The sequence below is a fragment of the Gekko japonicus genome, unplaced genomic scaffold, assembly GCF_001447785.1.
Source record: "Gekko japonicus isolate JY-2015 unplaced genomic scaffold, Gekko_japonicus_V1.1 scaffold91, whole genome shotgun sequence".
In the NCBI taxonomy this organism is placed as follows: domain Eukaryota; kingdom Metazoa; phylum Chordata; class Lepidosauria; order Squamata; family Gekkonidae; genus Gekko; species Gekko japonicus.
In genome coordinates, this window is record NW_015172555.1 from 2,024,377 (window position 1) to 2,030,654 (window position 6,278).

Below are 6,278 nucleotides of genomic sequence, written 5' to 3' on the forward strand. Positions count from 1 at the left end.
GGGGCTACTGGGTAGCTATGGGGGGGGGGGTGGAATGCTCAGATCTGCCCTCACAGAGAAGGGAGAGCTTGTACCTGAAGGCAGGCGGGGTGGGGGCTCTGCAACTTACCTGGCTGCTTCTTGCTCTGACTGAGGGCTGCTGGGAGCAGGGGGCAGGGCTTGTTGCATGTGCCCGCCCCCTGGGCTCCTTACTGCCGGAGCTCCGCTCCTGTGCGCTCCCGCAGGAAATGACCCCTGCTGCACGCATTTCAGCTAGATGGTGCCATTAACTTACCCAACAGAGCTGGAGAACACTGCATGACAAATGCAACCACCAACGCAGAGATGACCAAAGAGCCCAGGAGGTAACCCTGCAGGTAATTGCAAAGTGGATATTAGTTACAGCCTTAAAACGCCAGGCATTCAATCAAAGGACGACGGACTTGTACGCACCGGGAACAAATGCAAAACGTTCTTCACAAAAACCCTCAGGTGAAGATAAAGGGAAGCCAGCATGCACGGGCTAAGTGATTCTTGGTTGCTGTGATTCCAACACCTGCGGATGATAATGAACATGTCAATGAGATAGAAAAGCCATCTGTCAACATTCGGTCTAGAGGGGAACAGGAAATAGAACCTGCCCTGATGACTATGCAGAAGATAGGGATCCACCACGCTGATAGGAGCAGACTCATGATTCTTAAGCGGGTCCATAAGGGCAGGGAATAAGGGCGTGTCTTCCTTTTTAGGGAGAGTGAATGGTTGTCATTGATTCTTGTGGAGAAAGACAAAGTAGTGCCCTGAGAGGCTGAAACTGGGGGGGGGGAGGGTGCCACTGTGCAGACAACGTTGAGTTCCCTTGGCGGCATTTCAAGGAACCTTGCCTGCCACTGTGGAAACACCCACTGAGGAACCTTCAAAAGCTTCTAAGGAATACTAGTGCTCCTCAGAACACAGTTGGAAAACCACTGTCTTAGGCCTCTTCAGTACGGCACAGTCATTAGAGCACTGGTGTGACGGACTGCACTTTTCAAGAGGTTTAAAAGGGCTGTATAGACAACTACAGGACTGTGGAGGGTTAATGCTTCACAAACCCAGAGAGCCTTGAGTGACAGGCTGCTCCAGGCAATCTGATGGCATCAGCTGAGCAGAAAAAGTCTTGTGAGAGCAGGATGCTGAGGAGAGTCAGATCAGATTCCTGCCTTAACTGAGAAAAGACATGTGCTGAGACCGTCTTGAGACTAGCTCTGACAGAAAAGGGTTTAGTGCTGACAAAGTCAGATTTCAGCCGTGACTGAGTACAGTCTGGATTCTGCATTAGCTGAGTGCAGTTTGAACACAGACAGAGAACTGGGGGACAGTTTGGCAAGTGGGTTTGGGTAGTAGAAGAAGACTCCCATTCAGGCCAAAGGAAAGGGGATAGATCTTCTAGAGAGAGAAGATTCCCTACCCAGTCAAACACAAACAGTTATCTCTGAGGAGTGCAAAGATCCCTGTTCTAGTGTGATTAGAAGCTGCCTTTAGAGACCTAAACGTCTGTTAACAACTCAAGAAGTATACTGGTGTTCCAAGAGAAGGGGTTTGGGTCAGGGCTTTTTTTTTCTGGGGGAACACACCGGAATGGAGTTCCAGAACCTCTTCAACAAAATTATTTTTAAAATGTTTTAAAGCTCATGAGTTTTCAGCATACAGATTGAAAACTTCATTTCCCTCTTGAGAGTTCCAGCCCCTCTTTTTTTTTTTTTTTTTTTTAAAGCCTTCGTTTGGGTACTGAGAGGAGGGTACCAGCCTTCTGGGCACCAAAAGAGTCAGCTATTATCCAAATAAAGTATATTAGAGCATTTGGGAAAACACTGGAACAAAAGCCTCTCAAATATATAGATCTAAGGAAGTGTGAATAATTTCATAACTTCTCTTTAGCCTGATACATAAGAACAAAAGTCTGTGCATATACTGTTTTTACCTTAAATTTCAACCCCTGATTTCACCTGACTTTCCCAGTTTGGTGTAGTGGTTAAGTGCGCAGACGCTAATCTGGGAGAACCGGGTTTGATTCCCCATTCCTCCACTTGCACCTGCTGGATGACCTTGGGCAAGCCATCGTTCAGATAAGAGCTGCTCTTGAAAAAGAGCAGTTTCTGTCAGGGTTCTCTCAGCCCCACCTACCTCACAGGGTGTCTGTTGTGGGGAGGGGAAGGGAAAGGAGATAAGTCGCTCTGAGACACCTTTGGGTAGTGAAGGGCGGGGTATAAATCCAATCTCTTCTCTTCTTCTTCTCTTCTTGACGTTAAATAAAATCCTTTGTTATTTTTGAATGTTAAAAGTGTCTCAAGCAATGTTCCCTCTAAGCTGTGGAGTCCTGTGAGCAAAAATTCTACTCTGTGAGCCAGTGGCATTAAAGTTGTGAGTGAGTGATTTGGCTACTGCATGAATTAGTTAGCTCTGGAGCCATCCCTTCCTGAGCTGAGACAAAAACGTGTGAGCTGGAGACTAAAAAACTGTGAGCTAGCTCGCATTAACGCGGCTTAGAGGGAACACTGGTCTCAAGTGCCATTTTCAGTGGCTTCAGTAAAAGGGCAATTCTACCCCTTCCCTCAGGCTCCTGGGCTGAGCAAATAGCCATTATATCTTACTGACAGAGGGTGTGACAGCCAGGGTTTATTCAGGAGAGAAGAATACACGTTATGATGGATCCCGTCCACTTCCCTCCCTCAGAGGCTAGATTTTCCCTCCATTTTACTGTCCCCTCACAGACTAAGCAGCCCTGGTAGGGCTGCTTAGTCTGTGAGGGGACAGTAAAATGGAGGGAAAATCTAGCCTCTGAGGGAGGGAAGTGGACGGGATCCATCATAGTTGGACTAGGGCTGTAAGGACCTGGATTGCACACTTTGCCAAGAAGCTCACAGAATGTTTGAAACGAGGAGGGGGAGAGCCATGTTTGTTGCCCTGAAGTCCCTGGAGAAAGAGCAGAAGAGTCCAATAGACAGAGAACTACTGCCGGTTGGGACTGTGAGAGACAGACGGATTTCTGAGTTTAAATGAGGCAGGTTCATGTGTTAGGGTTGCCAGGACCACTCTAGCCACTGGCAGTGTGTGTGTGTGTGTGGGGAGGTGGAGTAGGGTTGCCACTTGCAGGTTGGGAAACTCCTGGAGATTTGGGGGTGGAGCCTGGGGAGGACAGGGAACCTCAGTGGGGTACAATGCCCTGCAGTCCACCCACCAAAGCAGCCATTTTCTCCAGGGGAATTGATCTCAGTAGTTTGCACATCTCTATACTAATAGCCGGAGCTGCGGTGGCTCAAGTGGTTAAGACGCTGAACTGCAGGCTGTGGAAGGTCGGTAGTTCAGCAGTTCGAGATCCGGGTTGCCGCATGACGGAGTGAGCTCCCGTCTCTAGTTCCAGCTCCTGCCAACCGAGCAGTTCAAAAGCAAGAAATGGCAAGTAGCTAAATAGGTACTGCTTCGGTGGAAAGGTAACAGCGTTCTGTGCGCCTTGGTGTTTAGTCATGCCGGTCACATGACCACGGAAACGTCTTCGGACAGCGCTGGCTCTTCGGCTTGGAGACGGAGATGAGCACCGCAACCCTAGAGTTGGACTCGACTGGATTTCGAGCAAGGGAATCTTTACCTTTACCTTTATACTAATAGTCAAGACGCCCCCTGCGTGCGGATATCTAAATCCGCACATTGGGGGATACCTAGGTGGCAAAGAGATTTGGAGCAGTCCCCAGATGTGCGGAAAAATCTGAAAAGTTTTAAAAACTATACGGGGGATATTTAAATCCCCCCCAAAGTAAAAGAGTCCCCTACACACGCGCACTTACCACTGCGAACTGTGGCAGGGGGAGAAGCCTTGGCGGGCCGGCGGCTGGGAGCTGCGGCCGTTGCTGTTGTCGGCGGGGGGGGGAGAGAAGCCCGGCGGACCACCTGCTTGGCTCACCTGCGGCCACCTCCTCCATGTGGAGCTCCTGCCACTTCAGTGGCTGGCCGCCCAGGAGCTGCGGGGAATACTCCCCCCCCCGCGAGTATCACGGGTCCCACCTCTTGCGAGCTATCATTCCGAGGGATCCCCAGGTCCCACCCAGAGGCTGGCATCCCTAAAAGTCCAGTGTCAGGAATGTTGCTGGTTTTATTGCATCTAACTGTTATATTTTCATATGGTTTCCAAACTCATTGTGCATAGTGCCAGCGTGGTGTAGTGATAAAGAGCAGTGGACTCTAATCTGGAGAGCCGGGTTTGATTCCCCACTCCTCCTCCTTCACGTGAAGCCTGTTGGGTGACCTTGGGCCAGTCACAGTTCTCTCAGAACTCTCTTAGCCCCACCTGCCTCACAAGGTGCCTGTTGTGGGGAGAGGAAGGGGATTGTAAGCTGCTTTGATACTCTTTAAGGTAGAGAAAAGCGGGGTCTAAAAATCTGCTCTTCTTCATATCACCTGGAATATGTCATCATTAGAAGAAGAAAATAAGTAAGATTACTCATGTCAAGTCTATAACTAATGGGAAATCAATGCCTGCATTTGCATTTATTTAGTTAAATCCCAGTTTTCTCCCAAAGCAGCTGAGAACATTCTTTTCCCCCTGTCCATTTTCTCACAACGACAACCCTATGAGGTAGGTCACACAGAGTATGTGATAGGCCCAAGGTCATCCAGCGAGCTCCATGGTAGAACTGGGGATTCGAACCCGGGTCTCCCAGGATACTCATCCAACACTCCACCCACTACATCACACTGGCTCTCAATGGAACATAGTTCAAACCTATATACAGACAAGCAGGAGCCAGAGCCAAATACATTATCTGCGACACAAATCATGAAAGAGAACAGCCTCACCTTTCGTAAAGCTTTTGAAGGATGGATATATTACTGGAATCAGTGGTTCTGTTGATGTCTAAATGATCTAAGATGTGATCAGGGATGGGATAACCTTCTTCCAGAAGAAGGGCCAAATTAAAGAACCCCTAAAAAAAATGTACAAGATATTACTAATGCTGTACATTACAACATAGCAGAAACAAGAAGGGAAAAAAACTGAACCTAAAAATAAACTCCAGAAACAAACAAAGTTTAGTGAAAAGGAGGGCCAATATTAAAATCTTACCATAAAAAGAAGTACATGTATTTATTGATAATAACAAATTTAAAACATATATAGGGGCCCAATTACAACCAATGTATATAAAACATAATAATATCAAGGGCTTAAAAAGTTGACCTTACGCGTTTCGGCCAAATAGGCCTTCCTCAGAGGCCATACATATGTGGCAAGATGGTTACTTTATGGTCCTTATTGAATCTATACTTTGTATATATTTCTGATTGTGTTTATGTGAATATAATTATTAACCATCTTTTTATGGTAAGATTTTAATATTGGCCTTCCTTTTCACTAACCTTTGTTTGGTTCTGGAGTACATTACAACATAACAGCCTTTCCGTTTGCATTCATGATGTTGTACTGATCCCACTTTACACCCAAAGGACTGAATCTGGGAAACTGTAACCTGTGCTGCACAAGTGTCAGTCCTGATGTAGCACTGTCGGCGAGGCGTCACATCTTTGTTATCAGAAAGATTATCAAAAAGTATAGCAACTAGATGGAACCTGAAACAGCAATGGTTCCCTTTTCTTTTTCTTATCCTGCCATTCTACGCAGTGCCAGAATGTCTACACAAGAACTGAAGCAGTGTTCCAAGACAGCCCTCCATTAGATTCTGAATCGCAGGCTCTGCTCGCAGAGGGCTTTTCTGTGCTTGCATTTTCCTTGCTTGTAAGTTCTTCTTTCTTTGGAGGGTTTTCTCTGTTCCACATGTGTTTTGCTCCCTCTAGTGTCCAGCATAAAAACCTGTGGTTTAAATCTACAGGGAGATATGCCAAACATAAACCTGTGTAATATTGCATTGACCACTAGAGGGAGCAAAGCACGTGCAGAACAGAAACCCCCCCTGAAGAAATGAACGTACAAGTGAGGAAAATGAGAACACGGGGGAAAAAACCCAAACCTAAGCAGGCCTACTCAGAAGTAAGTCCTATTTTATTCATTGGGGCTTACTGTCAGAAAAGTATTCTTAGGATTATGGTCAAAGAGTCTGAATGAGAGTCCACTTGTAAACTGCTTCCATCCAATTGGCACCGTGTGCCTCCAAGAGGCTACGCCGTCCACCAGTCTGGTCAACCCATTCCTGGGCAGACTTGACAGTATCGAAAAACAAAGAGTATCGAAAAACAAAGATGGTGCACAATAGAATTCTTATTCTTCTGTAAGAACTTTTACGCTTATGCAATGCTTCCATTGTGGG

The 6,278-nt window shown here is 46.9% G+C and overlaps 1 long non-coding RNA gene across 1 annotated transcript in view; it reads right to left on the bottom strand.

Annotated features, from left to right (window-relative positions):
- LOC107118810 overlaps positions 1-4,887 on the bottom strand; it is a 14,724-nt gene extending 9,837 nt beyond the window's left edge. Inside the window, exons 1-3 of the long non-coding RNA XR_001482782.1 lie at positions 4,813-4,887; positions 433-535; positions 275-350 (exon numbers count right to left, since the gene is read on the bottom strand). This is a non-coding gene — a long non-coding RNA (uncharacterized LOC107118810). The remainder of the gene's footprint in view (positions 1-274; positions 351-432; positions 536-4,812) is intronic.
- Positions 4,888-6,278: the final 1,391 nt, after the last annotated feature.